Source organism: Protopterus annectens, chromosome 2.part2, assembly GCF_019279795.1.
Source record: "Protopterus annectens isolate FY-2018-M chromosome 2.part2, PAN1.0, whole genome shotgun sequence".
Classification (NCBI taxonomy): Eukaryota; Metazoa; Chordata; order Ceratodontiformes; family Protopteridae; genus Protopterus; species Protopterus annectens.
In genome coordinates, this window is record NC_056730.1 from 1,016,374,233 (window position 1) to 1,016,400,439 (window position 26,207).

The 26,207-nt window shown below is 44.6% G+C and overlaps 1 protein-coding gene across 2 annotated transcripts in view; it reads right to left on the minus strand.

Moving 5' to 3' along the window:
* Nucleotides 1-26,207, minus strand: part of LOC122795868 (hippocampus abundant transcript 1 protein-like) — a gene marked incomplete in the record, with an annotated part of 997,490 nt that overhangs the window by 447,959 nt on the left and 523,324 nt on the right.

Below are 26,207 nucleotides of genomic sequence, written 5' to 3' on the forward strand. Positions count from 1 at the left end.
GGATGCGTCCGTGGTCACTGTAGGTTCATAGGTAGGTACAAGGCTATTGGCCCTAGGGCCTATATAGGCCTAGCCAAACGGTACCCTGGCTTTTGCCACGCAAGAAAATTATTTTTCTGTGCCCCTGTCAAGCAGAGCCACAGAAGTGATCCCCGGGGTGAATTTCCTATCTCCCATCCAATCATCAAGATTTTTCTTGAAGAGTGCTAATGAGGAGCTTTGTTTGATATAGACAGGTAGTTTGTTCCAGAGTATGGGAAGTCTCTGGGACAGGAATCTATCCTTCCAGCATGTTCTGATTATTGTGGTGACAAGGTTTAGGTCCCTACAGCATGTAGCTTGGAAGGATTGGGATTTCTTTAAGTGGAGCATGTTCAACAGCTCTGGGTTTGACACAGCTTTGTATGTTAGGCAGAGATTGCCTCTGAGTAGGGTATATGCAACAGAGTAAAGCTGGAGTTTTTTGAGACGGTCAGCGTAGGGCATCTGTTTGAGGCTGGTAATCCTCTTTGTGAGGTATTTCTGCGGCCTTTCCAGTAGTTGTAGATGTCTTGTGAGGTACATAGAAAAAAGGGCGTTGCACTCTATAATGGATCTAATGAGTGATGAGTAGAGGGGAACAATGACCTCTTTTTTCCTGGATGAGAAACCTTTTGTGATGAGGTGTGCCACGTAGAAGGATTTCCTGACTACTGTGGCGATGTGATTATCAAAGGAGAGACTACTGTCCACCTGTGTCTCAAGGTCTCTTATCACACTTTCGGTGTTAAGTAGACTAACGTCTATGTGGTAGTTCATGGGTACAGAGTTTTTACCAAAAGGGATGACAATGCACTTTTTGGCAGTGAACTTGAGACCATGGCTTTGACACCAGGCATCTGTCTCAATGAGGTCCTTTTGTAGAATGTCCACATCGTTAGGAGTTTTGATTATGGCTCCTAGTTTGCAGTCATCTGCAAACTTTGTTAGCCAAAGACATTCTGTGTTAGCTTGTACTTTAGAGAAGTAGATACCAAACTGGAGAGGACCTAGGACTGAACTCTGTGGTACTTCACTGGTCTGAAGTTGGATTTGGAGTCTACTACTTTCACAGTGTGGGTTCTGTCAGTGAGCCAGTTGGCAACCCATCTTGTGACATAGGGATTTATACCTAGTTTAGTGAGTTTATCTACAATTCCAGAGTGGGGGATGGTGTCGAAAGCCTTGGCGAGATCTAGATAGGCTGTGTAAACCACCTTAACCTCATATACAGCTTTGGTGACTGCTTCAAAGAAATCTATCAGGTTTAGGAGACATGATCTACATTTTACAAACCCGAACTGGGTAGGGTCCAGAGTTTGGAGATTACCAATGTCATTGTTTATAAGTTCCATGAGGATACGTTCCATAGCCTTGCAGACCAGGCTTGTCAAGCTAATGGGGTGATAGGTTCCCGGGGTCCGTGATGGCACCCCTCTGAGGAGTTGGATAAGCGTTGCTGTGCACCATTCAGTGGGCACAAAGCCTGAGGTGAGGCTATGATTGAACATGGTACTTAGGTGGAGTGCCAGCTCATTCTGTAGTTCATATAGAACGCAGCGTGGGATGTTGCCAGGTCCCATGGATGCTTTGTTCTTGGATTTGGAGAGTGTGTTTTTTACCTGTGCAGCCGTGATTACAGGAACTTTGCATTCTTCTGGTATAGAGATGGGCCCTTTAGGGGATGAGAGAGGGATAAAGTTAGCTCTGAACCTATCTGCCAGGATGTTGGCAATATCAGTTGGTTCTGTATATTTAGTACCATTGTGCTGTAACTCAGAGCAGATCTGAGTGTTGCCATTGAGATTCTTGACATAGCTATAGAATGCTTTGTGGTTGTCTTTAGAATCAGTGGCGATTTTGTTTTCGTAACTAGCTTTGGAGGATTTTATGAGGGATTTCAGCTTCTTACTGAGGCTGACCACAGAGTTCCTCCAATCATGGGATTTCTTTCTTCTGTTGTAGAGCTCGTTTATGGCAGGGGACCACCAGATTGGCATCCTTTTTTTGGAGGATAGCAGCCTGGATCTGTTAGGGATTGCAAGATCCATGTACTTGTGTAAGTGCTTATAAAGTGCAATTGTATAGAACTCAGCAGTCGTAACTCTATTGTCCGTCAGAATGGGTGTTGTGAAGTTTGCCACTTCTGTCTTAAGAAGCGTGATGTTGGCTTTGGAGAAATTTTTTACGGTGGTTTCCCTAATGGGGGGTGGGGGTGGGATGTGGATGTCTAGGGTGATTTGCTTGTGGTTGGATCTGACCAACGAGGAATTGACCTCTGGTGTGGAACAACAGTTGCCCATGTTGGTAATGACCAGGTCTAGGATATTGCTGCCCCTGGTGGGGGGTGTGGATAAGTTGATCCAAGACGTTGGAATTTATGAATTCCAGAAAAAGTTGAGCACAAGAGTTGGTACATGAGAGTAGTTTTCCCACTTAATGGTGGGGGAGTTGAAATCACCCATTAGGGTGCTAGGTTGTACCCTAATATTTTCCAGTGCATCAAGGAATGAGGGGTGGGAATTCTGGGGCATGGTGGGGGATCTGTAGCAAACTACAATTTGGATTGCAGTCTTGCCCAGAGTTAGTTGCACTTGGATAATCTCGGATGCATTATGCTGAGCAACTAGCCTGGAGGTGTGGATATCCTTAATGAATATGGACACACCTCCGCCTTTAGTGCTTCGGTCCAGGTTAGGTGGCCAAAAGGTGTGGTATGAATTATAGCCTGTTAATGCAGGGGTGCTCTATGGAGCCTTAAACCAGGTCTGTGGCACGGCACAGATGTAGATGTTCTCCATTTTAAGGAGTGCCTCGAGTGAGTGCATTTTGAGGTTTAGACTTCTAGCATTAAGTAGCAATACCCTCAGATTTTGCTTGCTTGTACCGGTTACGGTGGTGTATTTGTCATTTCAATCTTGCCTAAAAAAAGGCACTACAGGGGTGGCAAAGATCCTTAGTCAGTATCCGGAATCCTAAGGGCGACAGGTGCAGGCCATCTCTGGCAAAGCATCGTGGTTTGTCGATAATATCATCCCAGGCAGACAGATACTGGATTCCCTTAGAATGACACCAGAAGCTTAGCCATTTGTTGAAGTCAATCATTTTGTCCTTGTACTGTGGTATCATTCTGGGTGATGGCAGGATGCTACTCAGGGCTAGGGTCATACCTGCCTGGGCTACAAGATCGGACAGCACCTTCATGTCTCTTTTCATGTAGTCCAGGGATGTACGTCTCAGGTCATTCACACCAACATGGACACAATGACAGAGTCATATCTGTACTTGTTGTGGAGTGACCTGAGTGCATGCGTTATGTGGCGGATCCTGGCACCTGACAGGCAGCTGACAGTAACTTTTTCCTTGTTTAGCCTGGTGAGTGGAACATCAGTGTGCCTGACTACAGAGTCACCTATGACTAGAGTGTTGGGTACGTTGTTATGCCTTATAGGCTGTGGTTGAGTGGCACACTGAGTTTGTGGGCTATGTGTCATTTGGGTTGTGTTGGGGGGTGGAGGTTGTTTGCATTTCTGCTTTAGAGGTCCCTGTTGCTTGGGTAGATTTTTTTTTGAGAGCCTCCGTGAATGTAGGTGTGTGTTTTGTGTTTGTTTTGGTGGTGTAGGTTTTGAGGGACTATGTGATGAGTGTGGTGTGGGGCAAGTGTTCACCTTCTCCTCTTGACTGTCTGGTCCAGTCTTGGGTGAAGACAGCTTTGCTTCCAGTTTGGCTATGTAAGTGCATCTCTCACAGATTGTAGTGTTGGGTGGTAGGAGGAGGAGAGGGTTATCGGTGTACATGAGACAATTGCTGCAATTGCCCCAAGATGGCCAGATTCATCAGGTAGACCGGAGAAATCACCGGGAGGTGACCCTTAGACATGCCTGGATAGGTGCTTATTTATTAAGTACTAAAAACTGTTTTACTCTAGACAAGTGAGGAAAGTTGAGTTATGTAGTAATTTGTAGCTTATTTAGTGCTTACAATGAGTTCTGAACAAGTGCTGAGCTCAAAGAAACAGATTTGAGTGCTGAAACTAGAAAAATGGCTAGTTCTAAGAAACAAAATTAAGCTAGAGGGCTTCCCTCCAACACAGAAAGTCTTGCGGGATCAGAAGCTTTCAAACAGTCCTGGATACAGCAAATCTGTATCTGGACTAGATGACTTACAGGAAAGGCAGGAAACGAGCTTAGAAAAAAACATTTTTTTTTTTGTAAAGTGGAATGAGAGAAAGGAGGAGTAGACACTAACTGGGTTGGCCTTCTCAAATGTTGTCTCTGGATTAGGTAGAAAGAGGTAATGACACTAGACTGGGAGGAGTGTCCCAGATCAAATTTACAGTAGGGGCGGGCAACTGCAAAGCCACCAAGTATAAAAACAGGATACCAATAGAGAGGGAGCGTGGTAAACAAAAATCAGAACAAACAAACCCAACCAGATGCTTAACAATTGTAGAAAACTTCTAGTTAATACCTCACACACAGTGAAACTAGCTAGCAAAGTATATGCAGACAATAAAAGTGCTATAAATAACTCAGAAATAAGCAAAAAAACAGTACACTTAATGTTATATATCACAGATTAGTTGGCACAGGGCCCTTCCTCAAACTTCCTCAGATTAGCTCAGTGTGAAATGGCAGAAACACCCACAAGTTAATGTCTTAAGTAACAAAGTTGAAACATGAAACAACTTTAAAAAAAAGCTTGAAAGAACCAATGAGGTGCTTACTCCAAGCTGTAGCCCAGGCAACCCCTGTCAGCCAATGACCACAAACAATTCACTCTCACTGAAATGCTATACTGACTTCGGCTAAGCTATGATGGCCTGGAACATGTGCTCAGACACACAGCCTCTACTAACAAACAACTAGGCCCAAAACACAAGCCTGAATATGAACAATGCTACACTACCAACACTTCTTGGGTAGAAAAAAAACTGCAGAAATGTTTAAACAAATAAAGGATCAAGGAGACTCTAGAGAATGCTTTTAACTGCAAACAAGTTATGTGATACACTCCTTTGCAGGAAATCAGAATAAACAAACCCAACCAGATGCTTAACAATTGTAGAAAATTTCTGTAGCTACAGGTTGAGGGAGAACAAAAGGTCTGCCTATCGTCACCTGCGTGGATTGAAGCCACCATCGTCGGTCCCTCTTGCAGGTGTTCATAATGAGAATCTTGTGTGACATGGGCAACTCCTGCATGGACCAGTGAGCAAAGAGTATCCACTGTAATATTTTCATGTGTAGACCCGGCAGTGGGACTAATGTTATCGCTGCTGCCATTGAACCCAGAACCTTGAGGATAAATTTTTGCCTGTACTTTTTCCTTCATGAGCAATATTGACAACTGATGGCGTAACGTTTGAATTTTTTCATGAGGCAGTTTTGCAATCATGTCTTTTGTGTTTAAGTCTGCCCCTATAAAGGTAATATGCTGTGATTGCAACAAGGCAGATTTTTCGAAATTTATGGTAATGCCCAGCTCTGAGCAGAGATGAATGGTGGTGTCTCTTGCCCTGGTTAGTAGATGCTCGGTGGTGGCGGTCAGGAGCCAGTCATCTAAGTAAGAAAACACCCGGAATCCTAGACGCTTCAGGTGAGCCGTAACTATTGCCATGCATTTGGTAAACACTCTGGTAGTGGGACCAAAGGGCAGAGCTCTGAATTGGTAAAGTACAGTTTTGTACCTACCATAAATGTAGATGTTCGAGTGTATACACTGCTGCAGTCATCACACTTGGGTTATCCTGCCATCAGGCGGTCCCGCAGTCAGCCTGAATTCCAAAGTCTTGGTCCGGCATCGGTTGCTGTCGCTTCTTCCCTGACGTCAGTGCACCAGGGGTAAATAAGAGGCATCCGACGCCATTTTCTTCAGTTTTTCTTGCCCCAGATGTCAGGTGCCCCCCCCCCCCAAAAGGTGGTCAGTAGATAGTACCAGTAATAAAAGTTTAGCACAAACAAAACATCCCTCCAGCTATAAGCAAATACACCACAAAGGTTGTATCAGATTTTAAGGTATGGAAAGGTTTTAGTTAGGTCAGAGGGGATGGAGGGAGGGTAACCTGGACTGCAGCAGGGTATACACTCGAACATTTACATTTATGGTAGGTACAAAACTGTACTATGTTCATCGTGTTACCCTGCTGCAGTCATCACACTTGGGTAGAATCCCAAAGCTAAGGAAGGGAGGTGGAGTCAATCAGGGTTAGAGGAGGCTAGAAGGCCCTGCAAAACTGCAGTGGCGAAGCCAGCTCTAGTCTTAGAGTAAAGTGGTAAGTGATAGTGTTTGGTGAAGGTGTGTACTGAACTCCAAGTTGCAGCTTCCAGAATATCCTTGGTTGGCACCCCCCTGAGGAAGGCTGTAGATGTAGCTGCTGCCCTGGTGGAGTGGGGCCTTATGCTACCAGGAACTGGTTTTCCATGATGGGTGTAGCAAAAACGTATGCAATGTCCGATCCATTTGGAAATGGTCTGTTTTGAGATAGCCTTTCCTTGTGATGCTGTAGCATAGGATACAAAAAGCTGGTCAGATTTTCTGAAAACCTTAGTTTTATCCAAGTAGTAACGTAGTTGCCTGTGAATGTCCAAGGAGTGCAGGAGTCTTTCTCCTTTGTTCTGTGGATTTGGGAAGAAGGTGGGTAAATGGATGGTTTGATTTAGAGCCACACTGGATACCACCTTTGGCATAAAGGAGGGGTTAGTTCGTACAGAAACTCTGTCTTGATGAAAAATGAGGAAAGGCTCTACTGCCATTAGTGCCTGTAGCTCTGAGACTCTTCTGGCTGAAGTAATTGCTAGCAGCAGGGCAGTTTTCCATGATATAAACTTTAAATCAGCTGAGAAAGCTGGCTCAAAAGGTGGTAGCGTAAGTTTTTCCAGAACAAAATTGAGGTCCCAAGTTGGTGCTCTCCTGGGAGGCCTAATGTTTTTGGCCCCTCTGAGGTATTGCCTTAGAAGTGGATGTGAAAATAAGGGAGGATCCGTGTTGTAGTGAGCTGAAATAGCCGAGGCGTGGATTTTAATAGATGAAAAAGAAAGTCCTTTGTGTAACAACTCAGTTAAATATTGTAGAATCTGAGGTATGTCCGGCTGAATGGTATTTTGACCTTTAGCTTGGTTCCAGGCGCAAAATCTTTTCCATTTGTCTGAGTAGGCTTTCCTGGTGCTGGGCCTCCTGGCCTCCAGAATGACATCCATAACAGCTTGTGAAAGAGGAGCTGGCTGGTTGCTTAGGTGATTTGCCATGCAGCCAAATTTAAGGTTTTGAGCTGGTTGTGTAGAATCTGACTGTCTTGCTGTGTGAGCAGACGAGGAATTTGTGGTAAAATCCATGGTGGGCCCTGGGCCATGTTCCTTAGTAGTGTGGGTACCAGTGCTGGCGTGGCCAGTCTGGGGCAATGAGTATCATTCGGGGACTCTCCATCCTGACTTTCAGCAGCACCTTTGTGAGAAGGGGCAATGGAGGAAAAGCATATATTGTCAGCATTTTCCAAGTGAATGAGAGTGCGTCCACTTTCCAAGCTTGACTGTGAAATGTCCTTGTGCAAAATTTTGATAGCTGATAGTTTTGGGGGTTGGCAAACAGGTCTATGTCTGGGCACCCCCATTTTTGAGTTATCATTACAAATACTTGTGGATCCAGTTTCCACTCATGGGGATCCATGATGTTTCTGCTTAGGTCGTCTGCCAATGTGTTCTTTTTTCCTGGCAGGAATTGAGCTTGTAATTTAACTTGGTAAGCCAGTGCTGTGTTCCACAAGGTCATTGCTTGCCTGCATAGAGGGTAGGAGTGTGTACCCCCTTGCTTGTCTGTCCTTATTATAAGCTGCCCTGGATGTAAGAAGTCCTTGAAGGCTGTCAGAGCATTCTGTACAGCTAGCATTTCTTTTTGATTGATGTGCAGATTCCTTTGACCTGCAGTCCATATGCCTTGAACGCACCGTCCTGCCATGTGTGCCCCCAGGCATAGTCCGATGCATCTGTTGTCATAGTTTACCTGGCTGGGGGTAAGGTGAAAGGCTGACCCTTGTTAAGGTGACATGCCTGTGACCACCATAGAAACACCTGTTGAAGGCAGGGAATGAGAGGTATCACTGTTTCCAAGCTGTGGCTGTGTTGAGTCCATACGCTTTTCAGGTACCATTGTACGTTCCTCATATGCAGTTTTGCAAATGGTATTAGTAGTATGCAAGATGCCATGAAGCCCAAGGCCTGCAGAATTTTACTTGCAGGGAGTTGGGCCTTTGTTGCCATTATTTTGAAGTACTGAGTTAGTTGTAGTTGTTTGTCTGGCGTCAGATAAGCCATCTGGGCCATTGTATTCAAGCTGGCACCCAGGAATGTCATATTTTGTGAGGGCACTAGTTTTGATTTCTTTTCGTTTACTGTGTACCCTAGGCAACTTAGAAGGTGTTTTACAAAAGTCAGATGTTGTAAGAGAATATCCTTGCTTTCTGCTTGGATGAGGCAGTCGTCCAGGTATGGGTATATTTGAATTACTCTTTATTTGCAGTATGCAATTACTGGTGCCAGGCATTTTGTGAAGACCCTGGGCACAGTAGATAAGCCAAAGGGCAGTACAGAGAATTGGTAATGGGTTGAGCCTGCAATGAAACGGATGTATCTTCTGCAATTTTGTATGATAGGGACATGCAGGTATGCCTCCTTGAAGTCCAACGTTACTAGCAAAGCTTTCTTACCCAACACGGGAAGAAGCTGCTGTAGTGCTAGCATCTTGAATTTGGGTACTTGCAAGAAGGTGTTTAGAATCGAAAGGTCCAGAATGGGTCTCCAAGCATTGTCCTTTCTGGGGACTAGAAAGAGCCTTGAGTAAAATCCTTGGCCTTGCTCCTGTGTAGGTACCAGTTGAATGGCTCATGTCCATGAGAGCTGTAATTTGTTTTTGTGCCTCTGCCCACTGATTTTGTGTCAGGTTTGGCATTCCTTTTATCCTTGGCAAGGTGTGGAAATGGAATCTGTATCCTTGTGAGATGATGTCTAGGACCCATTTGTCCTTTTTGATGATGCGCCAGTTGTCTGCAAAAAGTGCTAATTTTCCTCCCAGGGGAGCTGCCAAGAGAGCTTTGCTTGGCAGTTTGAGGTTTAAGTCATTGCGTTTGTGTTCTAGTAGTTTGGGACCGGTCTTCTCCTCCCTTCTGTGTTGCACTGCCCCATTGGCGAGGTTTGTAAGGGATTTGTGCTTGACCTCTGCCCCTTGGGCGTCTGTATTTACCCCTCTGTGGTCTGTCAGAAGCTGGAAAGGACCAATTTTTTGTTGGCCAATTTCTGCTGAAGCGTGGGGGTTGTACCTGTAAGAAATCTTTGACCGTCTGCATAGATTTTTGACTTATCCTCCATTTTCTTTAAAACCTCTTCTGCTTTAACTCCAAATAAGACATCCTGCTGTAAGGGTGCATCTAGTAACTTTGCTTTAACATGATCAGGCAGAGTTTGTTCCTTTAACCAAGCATGCCTACGTATAACAGACCCAGTAACAGCTGCTCTACAGGAAGCTTCCAAGGAATCAAATCCACATTGCAAGTATGTTTGCCCACCTGTTCAGCTGCATGCAACAGATCCTGCATTTCCTTGAATTCAGACTGTTGAGGGTGCGTGCAAATCTTTTGTTTTATTTGAGACATTAGGAAATCCTGGTATTTCAGCATGTGAAATTGACAATTATTGCTCTCATATGCTCTCATAGCTAGAGTAGCTGAGGTGTAAACCTTCTTCCCCCACCTATCTAGTGCTCTGGAGTCCCTTTCAGAGGGTACAGGATTTTTAGCCATAGAAGCCTTAGCCCCTTTGGGACCCTGGTAGATTGTCTCTGGGTCAGCAACAGGGCTTTTGTAAAGGAATTTATGTGAGTCAGGCACTCTATAATATCTATCTGGTTTGGCTGGAGCAGGAGGCAGAGAATCTGGATTTAGACTAGATTCTAAGTAAACATCATCCACAATGTCTAAAACTGGAGGGGTAGCAAGTGGTCTGTGATGGGGGAGTAAAAGAAACTCTTGGAGCCTTTTCTTTGAGTCGGAGTAGTCCTGACCTTCCCAGTGGAAATGTTCCCTTCATGGTATGTAAGGTTTCCCCAAAGGAATAGTCTTCAGGGGGAGAAGCTGAGGGAATGGAATCTTCAACATCAGAATCTTCATAAGGGGGAAAGGAGTAATCCTGTTCCTCAGAGGAGCCTGAGGAAATAGACACTTGATCAGAGGAGGCATAATCCTCCTCTTGTCTAGGCCTTTTGTCTGCGGGGGGGTTGGGAACCCCTGATTAAAGAAATCAAATCTTCAGCCATTATAAGCATCTGTTTCTTAGGCATGGAGCCTTGAACTGGAGACTGATGTGCAGTCTTTTTTGGTTTTAGAGGAGTCTTAAGCTTAGCATAAGATTTTATGGTGAGAGTAGACGGTCTGAAGACACCTTCTGAAACCGAAGGTTTTTCCACAGCACCGGCTTCTCCTTCTGCAATGTTGTCGGCACAGCCTAAAGAAAATGGCTGCATCGGCCTAGAACTCTCTGCTTGAGAATCCAAAGCAGTCTGGGGTTCCAATTCTGCGGTCGCCAGGGGCTGCGTAAGCACCTCACTGAAAACCAGAGAACCGGCAACCAGCCCAGCCGAGGCCTCGGAGTCTGGCTTGGATCTAGGCTGCCTGTCTTTATCTTTGTGTTTTTTATGCACGCCGGTAGTCGGTTGCTCCGACGGCATAGTGTAATTAAAATTTCCTACAGAAGTAGTGTCGTGTGAAATCAAAGCGTCGCTTTATAGTTCGCTTATTGAACCTAGCACAAAACCGACAACCAGTGACTTCTTGGTCTCGGGCTACACAAGGTATACAATAAGAACGAAAGTCCTTATGAGGTATTTGCTTCCCACAAGAAATGCAATTGTTAACTTCTTCTGACATCTGACTGAGGCAAGAAAAGGTTCCCCAACGGGGTACTTAGCTTTGAAGACTTCGGACTGAGATTAGATTCGAAAATCTCAGGTGTCGGCCGACCAGCACTTGCAAACTGCTTCTGCTTCGGGCACCACGCGGCAAGAAAGACTGAAGAAAATGGCACTGGATGCTTCTTATATACCCCTGGCGCACTGACGTCAGGGAAGAAGCGAAAGCAACCGACGCCGGTCCAAGACTTTGGAATTCAGGCCGACTGCGGGACCGCCTGATGACAGGATAACCCAAGTGTGATGACTGCAGCAGGGTAACACGATGAACATCAACGGTCTCCCAGCCAGAAGCATAAATATCTTCTGGATCGCCTGTCCATCTTTATATGGTAGTATGCATCCTGAATATCTATGGAGCACATCCAAATGTCTTGTCCCAGAAAAAGGAGTATAGACTGCAATGTCACCATCCGGAACTTTGCTTTCTTTACCGACTTGTTCATTCTGCTGAGATCCAAAATTGGTCTCCAGTCCCTCTGTCTTTTTTGGAACCAAAAAAAACCTTGAGTGAATTCCGGATCTGATTTGGTCTCCAGGGGCTTCTTGGATGACTCTTTTTCTTAGCAACCTTTGAATTTCTAGGGTTGCTTGATCCCTTTGACCGGGTGCTATGTCTGGGATAAACTTTGGTGGAAGGGAGAAAGGAATGTTGTATTCCCTGGATATGATCGACCGTACCCATTTGTCTTGAGTGATGTCCAGCCAGGCTTTTGGGAACAGTGACAATCTCCTCCCGACTGCCTCCAGAGGTGGACAGGTGGGCCTCCTTTCAGGAGTGCTGGAAGGGCCCACCAGAGAATTCACCTCTGTCGACCCTCTGTCGCCAGGGTGGCGTCTTCTGTTATTATTCCCACCTCTGCCCTTGGAGGAAAATTCACCACGAGTGTCCGGCAAAGCTCCTTTGGATTTGCAGAACCACATTTTTCCTCCCTTCTGACCTTTGGGATAAGGTCTGGTAGGGATGGAGGAAACGTACTCCCACGGCAGATGGCGTTTTGCCATCTTGTTCGCTCCTAGTAAGTGTCTCTCACTTTTGGCCTAAACAAAGACGAGCCATCAAAAGGGGCATCAAAGGAAGACATGAAAGGTTCAGCAAACTCACAAAGATGCATCCAGGAATGTCTCCTCAGAGCTATTCATGTGCCTGCTGCCCTGCTTGCTCCATCGGCCACCTAAGAAATGAGGCACATGGAGGAGTTTGTTATAGAGGTTAAGGTCACAAGCTGAGAGCTTATCTTGTCAGATACTCCCCAGCTCTAGCACCTTGGATGGCATCTCTTTCTCGGGGCATACAAGTCTTGCATATAACTGAATCCAGTGTGCAGTCAATGAATATCAGCAACTGAGACAGCTCTAAATGAGATATAATATTTACTGTGATCCCTTTCAGTCATTATGGATCACAGTGAACATTACAGATCACAATGTTCTTGGTGATCCATAATGACTGAATCTGACTCATCAGAAATTCAAGATGCTAGGTTAGAATGTTCAGGAAAGGAGTAGTCAGAAGCCAGTTGTCCAGATAGGGGAATACTTTCACCCACTAGCAATCTCTTGTTCAATGCAACTACAGACATACATTTGGCAAATGCCCTAGAGGCTGTGGTGAGACTAAATGGAAAAGTCATGAACTGACAATGACTGCTCTTACCCAGAAGTGAAGATACCTGTTGGACACCTTGGCTATTTTCATGGGGAAGTAGGCATCCTGGAGGTCCAAAGAGTACATCCAGTCTCCAACGGACAACTACATAAGGATGGACTGCACCATGAGCATTTGAATGGTTTCCTTAGGGATTGAAGTGTTGAGACTGATTAAGTCTAAAACAGGCACAAGGGCTTTTAGTTTATTTGATACTTAAAATAATTAATACTCTATCTTTTCTGATCAGGTGGGGTCCCCTTGCACAGCTCCTTTTAATGAAGGTCTAAAGTCCAACCTTCTTGTACTTTTTTGATAAACTGAAATATTAGGCAAGAATAAGAAGTTATGTTCTTACCATAACTTTCCATGTTAGTGGTCTTCTTCTCGCCTTCTTTCTTGCTGGATGGGTTCGGAGCCGATCCTCGGCTCCGACTCGGCCTATATTATAGCTCGAGAGCTATTTTTACTGGCTCGAGGCAGCCCTATAACCCACAATACCATGCGCTAACTCCCTAGATCTCGTTTGGCAGCTAACACATAGTATAAATTTATTATTATTATCCTCGTTTCCAAGTACGGACTCCCTGCTGGTAACACTAAAGATACAGGGAAACCGTAAAGTATTGTATCTCATGAAAAGGAAGGACTCAGAGACCTTCAAGTCTGTCCAGGCTAGGGTGCAGGAGAGAGGGACGCAAGAAAGAAGGTGAGAAGAAGACAACTAACATGGAACGTTATGGTAAGAACATAACTTCTTAATGTTAAGTTGTCATTCTCGCCTTCATTCTTGCTGGATGGGACAGCGTCCCTAGCACCTTAGTCCTGGGTGGCTCAATGGAACAGACTCCTGAGTACGGTGGAACCAAAGTCAGCTCTATTTCTGGAGGCTATATCAAGTTTGTAATGGGCAATAAAGGTATGTTGGGAAGCCCATGTAGCTGCTGCACATATGGCATCTAATGGTAACCTTGCTTGAAAGTTGCCTGTGTCTCAACTCATAGACAAAGGTAATAATGGATGTCAACCATCTGGAAAGAGTAACCTTTGATACTGGAAGCCCTTTCTTCCCTTCAGCATCAGAGAGAAAGAGCTGGTCTGACTTTCTGAGTTGTTTTGTCCTGTCTAGATAATACCGTAGTTGGCGATGAACATCCAATGAATGTAATTTCTGTTCAGCCCTGTTTGAATAGTCTGGGAAGAAGACAGGCAAGTCAATAGAGTGGTTTAGATTTGCTTCAGAGGACACTTTCGGTAGGAAGGAAGGATTTGTTCTGAGAGTTACCCTGTCTTTATGAAAAACCAAATAAGGGGGATGGACAGACAAGGCTTGAAGTTCCGATATCCTTCTGGCAGATGTTATGGCTACTAAAAACAGAGTTTTCCAAGAAAGAAGCTTGAGGGAGCAAGAGGCTGCGGGTTCAAAGAGAGGCAGAATCAATGACGTTAGAACCAAATTCAAATCCCATTGTAGGGGCGGATACTTAACTGGAGGTCTAAGCAACAAGATTCCCTTGAGGAAGGCTTTACAGAGTTTGAGAGACATAATATTTGCTTCTGAGAGCACCACATGAAAATTAGCAATGGCCGCTAATTGTACTCTGATAGTGGCTGACGATGACCCTGAATGAAAGAGCTCCGCCAGAAAGTCTAGAACCTTATGAATGGGTGCATGGAAAGGATCTAAGGACCTAGCTTATGCCCAGAGCGAAAAACGCTTCCATTTACTCGCATACGTCTTCCTAGTATTGGATTTATGGGAAGCCAGAATGATATCACGGACAGGAGGAGAGATAAGGGGAAGCCTGGCTATGGCTGGAAGTGGAGCAACCAAGCTGTGAGGTTGAGGGAATGAAGAGACTGATGCAGCTTGCCCGTGAGATTGGTCAACAGATCTGGAAGGGGTTCCAGATGCCAAGGCTGATCCAGTAGATAACTGTGCAGGAACGGAAACCATACTTGTTGAGGCCAAAACGGAGCAATAAGGATCATTTTGGATCTCAATGCGGTTGCTTTCTGAATTAATTGCAGGATCAACGGTAAGGGAGGAAAGGCATATAGAAGACCCCGGGGCCAATCGTGAACAAGAGCGTCTCTGGGGGGATGGCCTGGTAGAGGGAAGGGTGTGAAGAAGTCGAGGCACTTGCTGTTTTGAGGGGTTGCGAAAAGATCGCAGCAAGGCTGGCCCCACTTCTGAAATATTCTGTCTGCTACCACTTGATTTATAGACCACACGTGAGGCATGAGGATAGTCCTGCTCAATCTGTCCACTATGACGTTGGACTTCCCGGGGATGTGCGTTGCTATCAGAAACCGTTGAGAGGAAATCGCCCATTGCCAAAGTCTGAGTGCTTCTCGACATAGGGGGTAGGACTTTGTTCCGCCCTGCTTGTTTATGTACCACACCACAGACATATTGTCCATTTGAATTGCTATAGTCCCTATGGGAAGAGAGCTCTGAAGGGCTTGCAACGTTAAAAGCACCGCTCTCATCTCCAGGACATTTATGTGCAGGTGGCATTCTAATTATTGCCATGTGCCCTGGACCATCCTGCCCTGATAGTGCCCCCCCCCACCCGATCAGGGAGGCATCCGTTGTCACCGTGGCAACTGGGGGGGGGGGTCTGCCCTGAAAAAGCTGAGGGGAAACCATCCACCAGGAGAGATGATTCTTGCATGATGGGGTTATCAAGATGTTGTGAGTCATTGGGAGCTGTTAAAAGGGCCACTGAGAAAACAGCATCCACTGAAGGATCCTCATGTGGAAGCAGGCTAATGGGAGTAGAAGGATCGCTGCTGCCATGAGGCCTAACGCTTTCAGTACTAACTTGACTTGAACTCTGTTGGACTGAAACAGGAACTGAACATTCCGCCTTATGTCTGTCACTCTCTGAGGTGGTAATGTTGCAGACGTTTCTGTGGTGTTTAATACGGCGCCTATAAAGTTTATACATTGACAAGGCAACAAGGAGGATTTTGCAAAATTTATAGAAATACCTAGATTGTTGCAAAGTTGAATAGTGTAATCTCTGGCCATTATAAGATGCTGCTTGGTGGTAGCGGAAATGAGCCAGTCGTCTAGATATGGAAACACCTGGAATCCTTTTTGTCTCAGGTGAGCCATGACCACTGCCAAGCATTTGGTGAACACCCGGGGGGCTGTGGTGAGACCAAAGGGCAGGGTTCTGAATTGATAATGACTGGCTCCCAGCCGGAAGCGGAGAAACCTCCTGGAGCGCCTGTGTATCTTTATATGATAGTATGCGTCCTGGAGGTCTAACGAGCACATCCAGTTGTCTCTGCCCAAAAAGGGTAGAATGGACTGCAGTGTCACCATCCGAAATTTTGTCTTTTGTACAGAGTTGTTCAATCTGCTGAGGCCCAAAATGGGTCTCCAGTCTCCTGTCTTTTTTGGTACCAAAAAGAATCTGGAGTAGATTCCGGATCCTAGCTGATCTGCGGGGACTGCCTGGATGACTCTTTTTTTCTAACAGCTTTTTTATTTCTAGCTGTGCCTGACCCCTTTGTCTGGGTGGTACGTCTGGTAGGGGTCTTGGCGGTTGTACCGGAGGGGAAGTGAAGGGAATGTTGTAACCCTCGGATATGATTGACTGTACCCATTTGTCTTGGGAGAGGGATTGTCAGGCTTCCGGGTACAGAGATAATCTTCCCCCGACTGCCTCCGAAGGCGGATAGTCGGGCAGCTTCTCAGGGATGCTGACAGGGTTGGTCAGGGAAGGATTCCCTGGAACCCTGGTTCTGTGGACCCCCCTCTGCCCCTGGGGTGGCGTCTGTTATTGTTCCCCCCTCTGCCTCTGGGGGTAAATTCACCACGTGCGGCAGGCGCGACTCCCTGTGGTTTGCGGAACCACATCTTTCCACCCCTCTGTCCCTTAGGATAAGGTCTAGAAGGTGTGGAAAAATGGACTCCCACGGCAGAGAGTCTTACCATCTTGCTCGCATCTGGTGAGGGTATTCTTCACCTGAGGTCCAAACAATTCTGAACCATCAAAGGGGGTGTTGGTGAAGGACGCCTTGAAGGGATCGGCAAAGTTACAGAGTCGCATCCAAGCGTGACGTCTCAACGCAACCCCTGTGCCTGCGGCCCTACTCACTCCATCGGCTGCGTAGGAGATAAGCCGCATGGAGGAGTTAACAATGGAATTCAGGGTAGCCAGCTGGGAGTTCATCTTGTCCTGATACCCCACAGCAGAAGGATCCTGTACAGTTTCACCCAGTTCTTTGAGCAAGTCTCTCTGAAGGCGGGTGAAATGACATAAATAGTTCAGCGATCGCATAGCAAAGGTCGCTGAAGCAAATGTCTGCTTACCGTACCTGTCCATGGTCCTGGACTCTTTGTTAGGAGGATGAACAGGTACAGAAGGATCAGCTAATTCCTTCTTAGTGGCTGCTGCTACCACCATAGCATCAACTGAAACACCTTTGGTGAGAAAGGATTTGTCCTCTGGAGCAGAAATAAATTTAGAGGGCCTCCTAGGGGTAGGTTCCATTGAATCAGGAGCTGCCCACGCCTTTCTATCCACTACCTCCATTAGTGGGTCAAAAGGGGTAGACACCCAGGAGATGGAAGGGCGAGATCCAAAAGCGTCAAGTTAAACCGACTCGTCCTCGGAGGGTTTGAGAGTGGACCAATTTCCCCTCTGTTTCAGGATCTCTAGGATGTCTGAAAAAGAGACATCCTCAGAGGGGGATCTCGGGGAACCCTCCGACTCATCCAAGTCGGTGTCCGACGTGACAAACTCGGGGGAGTCTATGTGCTTCCTCTTGCACTTTCTTTTCCTAGGAGGTTCCCCTGAAGCTTCAGGGGAGGCCTTGGAAGAGGAGGAGACACCCAAAGTGGGTACCCTATGCTTTGGATCTCTGCTGTCAGATGCAGGAGGATGGCCAGAGACCATAACAGGCACTGTAGAGGGAGGAGCTGCAGAACTTAACCTTGGAGTGGACACTGGGTCCAGCATGCTCCTCATCACCTCGAAGGCTCCCCTATCAGGTACCAAAGGCAGTCCCAGCTCCGAAGAGACCCGAACCGCTCCCGGCACCGACAGAGAAGGCTCCGAGAATGATGTTGGGGCCGAACTAACCAGAGCCGAAGCTCCGAGAGGGAGAGTGAGTTTGGATAAGGGTCCGATGCCACTCGCCCCCTCAGAGCCAACAATGGAGTCCCGGCGCCTGGACCTCTCCACGGACGGAACCAATGAAGAAGTCGGAGCCAATGACACTGGAGCCGAAGGTGGAAGTATCGGCTCCAACAAACTCCAGCTCCGAACTCGAAAGGTGAGTCGGAGGAGGAATTGATAGCAGTACCAAGGGAGCCACAGTCTGGTGAGACAGGCTTTGGAGCATTTGGGCTAGTGCCTGATATTTTATGAGCCTACTGACCACCCTCTCAATATCGTGGTCGGAAAGCCTGGATGACCTAGATGAGTGAGTCCTATGACTCCGCTCCGATAGGAGTGGTGATCTCGGAGCCGATCGGACAGATTCTAGCGAGGGGGATCTAGAGCGCTTGCTCGCTGGGGTTGGCTCCGATGCAGGTTTTGGAGCGGATACGACCTTGCTTGCCTCGGATCCGATTGGAACCGATGTCGGAACCATCTCAGTTACGCCAGTCCTCAACTCAGAAGCTAGAGCCGAGGGTTTGGCGGTTCTAGAAGACTTCCCCGAGCTAGGCTTGGACGGGGAGTCTTCGGGCTTCAATAAGCCCCTTAAGATGAGCTTATTACGACGCTCCTGCAGGACTCTTGAACTAAATCCGTGACAGACGGAACAAGAGTCCTGCAGGTGTAAAGGTCCCAAGCAGTAGACGCAAGAAGTGTGATCGTCTGTCAGAGACATTTTCTGACAGCACGAGTCACACTTCTTGAATCCCGAGACCTTAGCGTCTTTGGACATAGTCCTAAATACAAAAATCACAGTCAGCCCACACGCACACACTCAACTTATACCTAGAAAAAAGTTAAGGGGACTGACTAAAACACCACACACAAGCACTCTAAGGGGTGGGGGAAACTAAGGTAAAGCCTGTAGGCCCAATGATAAAAATCAACTAAAAGGAAGGGAAGAAGGACTACAAAAGGGCTGTAATAAATAAAACTATCGATAGGGATCTAAAATAGGAAAACTATCTGGCAAACTACCTGAAATATAGTACTATAGAAAAAAATTATTTTTTACTGACCTGAGCCGGTAAAAAAAGGCAACCTTGCAGCGAAGCGGCAAACGAGATCTGGGGAGTTAGCGCATGGTATTGTGGGTTATAGGGCTGCCTCGAGCCGGTAAAAATAGCTCTCGAGCTATAATATAGGCCGAGTCGGAGGATCGGCTCTGAACCCATCCAGCAAGAATGAAGGCGAGAATGACAACTTAACATTAAGGAGTGTGAATACAGTGTGTGAGAAATAAACACCATCTGTACATTACTGTTATCATCCCTTTGACCTTTGTGATGCCAGAAAAACAAGAAGACATGGGGATATACAGCCTCCATTGAGGGGCACTTGGGAAAGACCTCAGAAATTCTGTTGCTGTCTACAAGTTTGGGTTCCTCCCACACATTTATCTTTGCTGAACTTACTCCTCCCCTTCTCACGAACACTCCCCTATCATTCCATCTTCCTGCTCCAAATTTAAATTACTCTTATTAAAAATGGCTCCTCCACTTTTACACACTTCCCTCACCTCTTATATAAGCATTCTCCTCCTAATAACGGTCTCCAATGCAACCTCCTATTCCTCTTACAAACTACACCCTCCTTTTCCCCCCCCCACCTTCTCCACTCTCACCCATCACCACCCCTCCTTTTCTCCCCCCACCTTCTCCACTCTCACCCATCACCACCCCATCACTTCTCACTTTCACGATACATCCCCCTCTCTACTTCAACCTAACCCTCTTTAATATTTTAAACTAAAACTTCTAACCATTTCACTTAAACCTCCTACAACCAAAGATAAATTGTCTGTCCTACTAAATACTAGTTGCAAACCGAAGGTCCTGCTCTCTTCTCTCTCTAGAATGTCTCTTGCTCAAGCAGGAGACATTCACCCCAACCCTGGACCCAAGTCTATTAACAATCTTACTCCCCCTATCTCTTCAAATAGTACCAACCACAAATACCTCAAACTCATTACCATTAACACCCAAAGTATAAAAAACAAAATTTCACTCTTCCATGCTTGGCTCAATCATACTCTACCAGATACAGTAGCAGTTTCAGAGACATGGCTAAAACCCCACATTACTGACTGAGTGTTTACCCCCTGGATTTCAAGCACTCAGATGCGACCGCCAAAACAAAAAAGGAAGAGGAGTAGCCTTAATCTATAATAGCCTACTGAACCTCTGTCCTTACCAGAATCCCATTCCTCAGTTCAACAATGCTGAACTAGTCATAGGAATTCTCAAAATGAATAACTATAAAAGCATTTGTGTTATGGCCATCTATATCCACCCTGGAGATACTACCACTCTAGAAAACATACTCTTATGGGTCACAACTAACATTAAACTAGAGACATGCATATTAGGTGATGTGAACATTGACTGGAATAGAATCAATAACAATAACACCTCCCTATCAATCTATTTAATTTCACGCAACTAATAAACAAGATCACTTGACCCAACAGAAACAACCCCCCAGGGTCCACACTCTAGAATGGATCTTAGTCTCCCACCTAAATAAGATCTCTCACTCTGGTATACTACCAGACACAATGAGTGACCATCCCCCTGCCTTCATTCACCGAACTACTCACCACTCCCCTCACCAACACCAATACACTCGCACTCGTAACCTTGCTAACTTTAACCCTTCTATATTCTCTGAAACCCTTAAGCTAACAAATTGGGACAACCTAAAAACTCTTCCACTAGATAAGGCCTTAGACTTATTCAGTACTACCTTCCTAGGCATCTTAAACACCCAAGCCCCACCTAGAACAAAACAAATAAAACCCAACTCCTCCCCTTGGCTTACAAAGGACACCAAAACACTTATGCTACAAAGAGACAAAATCTGGAAACTCTACAACGAAAATAAGCACCCTGCTACCCCCCATAAATTTAGGCAACTCCGCAATCTAACCAAAAAGCATGTTACAAATAATATAAAATCTTACTACACCAAACTACAGTCTACCCACACCAAAAATCCTAAACAATTGTGGAACTCCGTCAATTCTCTTTTACATCCCAGTACCAAATCCAATCCCTGTCTTGACAACAACAAAACTGACACAGAAACTGCCACCCTTTTTAACTCCTTCTTTGCAAACTCTATAGCTGAACTTACCAAGACCTTCTCCAACCACATCTCCTCCCCCCCTCACAATCCCACTTCCCCTTCCCAACCCTCCATTCCTAATCCTCCCCCTTTTTTATCTAAAGCCCATCTCAACCTCCTACATCAAAAAGCTTCTTTCGAAACTAAAGCCATGCCCCTGGTCTATAGGTCTATCCAGGAATCTTATGTCCCCAAAATTATGGCGTGCTGCCTTTATCTTACCCCTCCACAAAGGATGCAAAAATAATAGCATCTCTAACTTCCAACCAATAGCCATTCTTTCCCCAATTTCAAAAATCCTTGAAAAATGCATCCAACAGCAACTCATGCCCTACCTCATCAATAATCAACTCCTCATCCCTACACAACACGGCTTCCATCCTGGCCACAGTACAATAACTGCTCTCCTCTCTTTCTTAGACAGTCAACCATGCCCAGGACTCTGGAAAAATTGTCTCCACTGTCCTTCTTGATCTTTCCAAGGTATTTGATGCAGTCTCTCATACCCATCTTCTGAATCACCTTTCTAACCTCAATCTCTCCCATAAATCTCTTACATGGTTCAATAGTCATCTCTCTGATAGATCCCAGGTTGTGAAATGGCAAATTGGTAATTCAACCTTCCTACCTACCCCAACTGGGGTCCCCCAGGGGTCTATACTCAGACCAATGCTCTTTAATATATTCATCAATAGTTTTCACACTGCAATTCCAAACACTCAAATAGTGCAATATGCAGACAACTCCATTTTAGTCTGCTCTGCTCATAGCCTTCCCGAGCTCCAGGCAAAAACCCAAATGGCCTTCACAACTACAAAGAAATGGATGCTTCAAAACCATCTCTCCCTTAATGCCAATAAATCCAAAATCCTTTTCTCCCCCTCAAAAGCCCTCTCTCTCAGCAAACAATCCTTCAATATCAACAGCCATACCAACTCCACTACAGAAGTTGTTCATTTTGCTAAACTTCTTGGGGTTACCACTGATGAACACCTGATGTTCGATACACATGTGCAACTAAATATTAAGAAAACTCATCAGAAACTTGGTATGCTATACAGAAACTCTCACTTTCTCTCCCCTTCTACTAGGCAAACTCTCGCCACTACCTACATACTAGCATCACTACTGTACGGTGCTCCACTACTATGCAAAACTAGAAATCTGTTACAACAAAATCTCTCAAGTCACTTCTAAATCTAACCACTCCTCCCATCATTGCACTGCTCTCCTAATGCTCAACTGGCTAGAGCTTCCCAACTACCTTGACTACCTCCAACTCACTACAGCCCACAAATTATTCTTTAAACCTACTGCATGCCCTGCTCTAGCAAATATCTTACCATCTTACACACCACACAGACTCCTGAGATCTGCCCAATAAAATCTACTTTCTGTATACAAACCAAAACGTCCCGCTGGCCAGTTTCTCCTATCCTTTTCCTTAGCCAAAAAATGGAACTCTCTCCCACCCTCACTACAAATTTCTAAAAACTTTGAACACTTCAAATCCCAGTTCCATTCCTACCTCTCCCATAATTGGAAATGTAATTGCACCCTACCTACCTAATCTTGCTAATGTCCCTAATTCTGCTAATTCTCTCCTATACTTGTACTTCCACATGTGCCTCTACACCTTGCTGTTTTTCCCTCTACAGCTTCCCCTCTCTCAATTTAACATACTATAACATCAAAACCTTGAATGTATATAATGCAAATACTGTACATAGTTTTGTAACTCTACACTCTCTCCCTATCTGGAAATTTTCTCCTTTCTTTCTACCCACATACAAAGTTCATGCTAAGAGATGCTGTTAACTAGCTACAATAATCATCTCGGACACGTGTGTACTCCACTTTTGCTACTAAACAACTACCTCTCTCTAGTTCCACCAGACTCTTTTTCTACTAAACAACCACCTCCTTCTCTACTACTCAACGTCCCCTCTCTTCTCTCACCTGAATCTTGAATTTATACTTCGTAAACATTGCACTTTCCTCCTTTATTTCTTCCACATTCTACAAAACCTAGACTTCTATCTTTCAAATATTCAGTCTTTGCAACTATTAACAGAAGCCTTACAATTTCATAGTTTTTAATATTTTGTCAGCTTATTCCGCTTCCTCAGTTCAACTATATGCTGTGCAAATGACTCTCTAATCAACTACATATATGTCATGAAGAGTATTCATTTTTTTTTCAATTGTAATTTGCTATTCCTCAGTATATAATTCTACGTTTTAAATCATATGTTCTGATTTACTTGTATGTATTATGGAGCTTTTCTCCCTGGGCCTCCGCTGAAAACGGGCTCTGAGCCCAGTGGACCTCCCCGGTTATCAAACTGGAAATAAAATAAATAAATAAAATTTGCTGGTGTTGGCCATGTCTGAAACAGCTGGTGTGGACTCCTCTGCACCCTAGCAAAGAGGCATGGGGTTTGAAATCTGACATCAGCTGCTGTGAAAGCTCTCTATTTTCCAGCTGAGATTTAGTATCAAATATGAAACAAGCAGAACTCTGAAAGGGTGAATTAAAGAAAGTCACTGACATCAACAAAATATACAAGCCAGACTCAGGCATGTCAGTGTGTAGCAATACCACAGCTAGTAGTGCCAGCTAAACCTTAAACAAAGTTACATGCTGGCCAAGGTATGAGACAAGAGAGAACTGCTTACTGGAAGAGTAACCTTTATTACAAATGTCCATCAGGCAGTTGGTCCAGTAACTTATGCATTTCATCAACCATATTTTGCTGGAACTGAATGATATATGCAAGGCAATTTATGTCCCAAGTAAAAGAGGACACAAACTTACATCCCAAAATAGTCCATAACTATACATTTCTCAAGATAATGGGCTATGCAAATCTGCAGTCCTTTTATGGGATGTGCTGCAACTATGGAATAAAGCTGATCAGAAGTTCCAAAGCTTAGGGTGCATGGAATAGTCAGGTTTCTTCATTAATGAAGCTACAGTAACTGTTTTTTTCAAACTGGTGGCTGCTTTCAACATTTTAACAAGGAGGTGCGCACCCTAGAAGATTACTAGGAGATCCTTAAGGTATTATGCTGTGTCCTGTCGAAAACTAAGCCTTGCTGGATCACTTGATTCATCCTCATGTTTGACGTAGGTGTAAGGGACATATTAGCCATGGGTTTCCTTTTGCATCTGTGCTTACTGGTTCCTCTTGGAGGTGAAAGGGCCAAAGAACACAGTGATGGTCCAGTGTGGCAGGGCATTGTCTTGACATCTTGAAAACTTCTGCCTTTCTGCTTGACAAGAGAAACAGTCACTTGCTCAGAAAGATCTGCTGTATTGAGAAAGAACTGACATCTGAGTTGGTGTAGATGACAAAGACTGTCAAAATGGAGGTAAATGTAAACACTACTGCCATTGTCAGAGCCAAAATCATGCTCTGCATCAAAGTCATTGGAGCTGACAACTGAAAGGCCAATTCCTCAAGACAAGCATGAACATGGAGAAGATAGGCATGAAGCTCAGCGCTGAAAAGCCAAACCTCAACATCCAGCACAAATCATCCCTTGATTTGTCAGACACTGCATAAAGGGCACCACAGCATGAGTGTGGGAGGTTCAGGTATCAGCAGAGTCACCAATGTCAAAATCTGCAGTAGTCCAGGCATTGGGAATACAGTCAACAAGTCTCCAATCATCAATATCAACAGCAAGTATTTCAGTTTCAAAATCCACAGTCCCATGTCTGATATTACATGCAATGATGGAGAAAATCTGAAAAACCTAAAAGAGCCCAGAAAACCAAAGAAAAGGCCTTCATACACCATGGAAGCTGTTGGGGTTTTCAGATGTCTTTCATTTAACTTATGAATGGTTTCCACAAACTAATCACAATTAAATACAGGTAGAGGCAAGACAACTCGTCAGCTACTAAAGTCATATTCCATGACTTACAAAAATTGGGGAGGAGGCTTACTCTCAACATCTTACAAAGTTTTTGTTGAACTCCCTTTCTCTAATCTTTATTTACTTACTTATTTGTATTCCTGATCTGTAGAGGAAAGATCTTGGATAATTAAGCTCTTGCTGCAGTTTATGTTTTGAGGCCAGGGGCAAGATCAGACATAACAGTACTAATTGTAAATTCTGAGGTCAAGGGCCTCAGAAATCCATGGTCTGGGAGGAAAGGGACTTTCAAGTCTAGTATCTCAAAGTGTTAGAACTAAAATGACAAATTTCACATCTATAAAAACTATGCTGCCCCCCGGCCACAATAAAATACTGTATAACAGAACACTGCTAGCAAGTTGCCTCATTTATTCTGTTACTCTGCTTTGCATTTTAAATGCAATGCTGCATTTTCCATGACAAACAAGAAACAGTTTGAAATGAGTCGTTAGCCTAGTAAACATCTATGAACCTATGAGTATATCCTCCTCAATATATAAAGCACCAAATTATACAAATCTTGACATAAAAAATTATTTTATTTTTGCATTTAATTTAAATAATGATGAACCATTGACTTTTTTCCAGCTGAAAACTCTTGCCATTGCATCATGTAAGCTTGAGCCCACAATGCCTAACCACCAAAATTAAAACAAATAAGCTACTACATTTTCCATACTAATTGCAGCAACAGTAGAGTCTTGTATTCCAGTACTACGTTGTCAGTTAAGTCTCACAGGTGGAATAACCTAAACTGAATATTAGCTTGTGGTGACGTAATTATCTGCAACTCCAACTGTAATTGTTGCTTCTAGTGATCCACAATGCTTTGCTTGTGTATGCAGATCATTGCCAATACCTGCAGTTACATTTTGTGGGTAAGGCCATAAAGAAAAAAATAAGTACAGTGAAACTAAATCATCAAAAAACATGCCAACATTATTTTTTAAACAACTTGAATTGTTAAGCTCATAAGTACAACCAGAAATGAGAATGACTAAAATTAAGATGCATGACAAATGCAACTGTATAATCATTGCATATGGCGCTCCTCACCAGGCCATCATGTTCATGTGACATCTAAAATGATGAATTCATTCCCCATTCTAAACAGATGGGAGTTTTTGTAAGTAGGGCAAGAGTCATGCTATAATGAACCACTGCTAGCAATTGCTCATTGTTTTATCCCATTATTTCTTTTATTTATTCCTTCATTAATTCGTGTTTGCTTACAGGGTTAGCGCCACTCAGCAAGGACAATTTTCAGAGGGGACATGGCAAGAAAAGAACCCCCCCCCCCCCAAAATAAAAACTTTATAAATAACCTGCATAAAATGTCAACTCATTTCAAAATG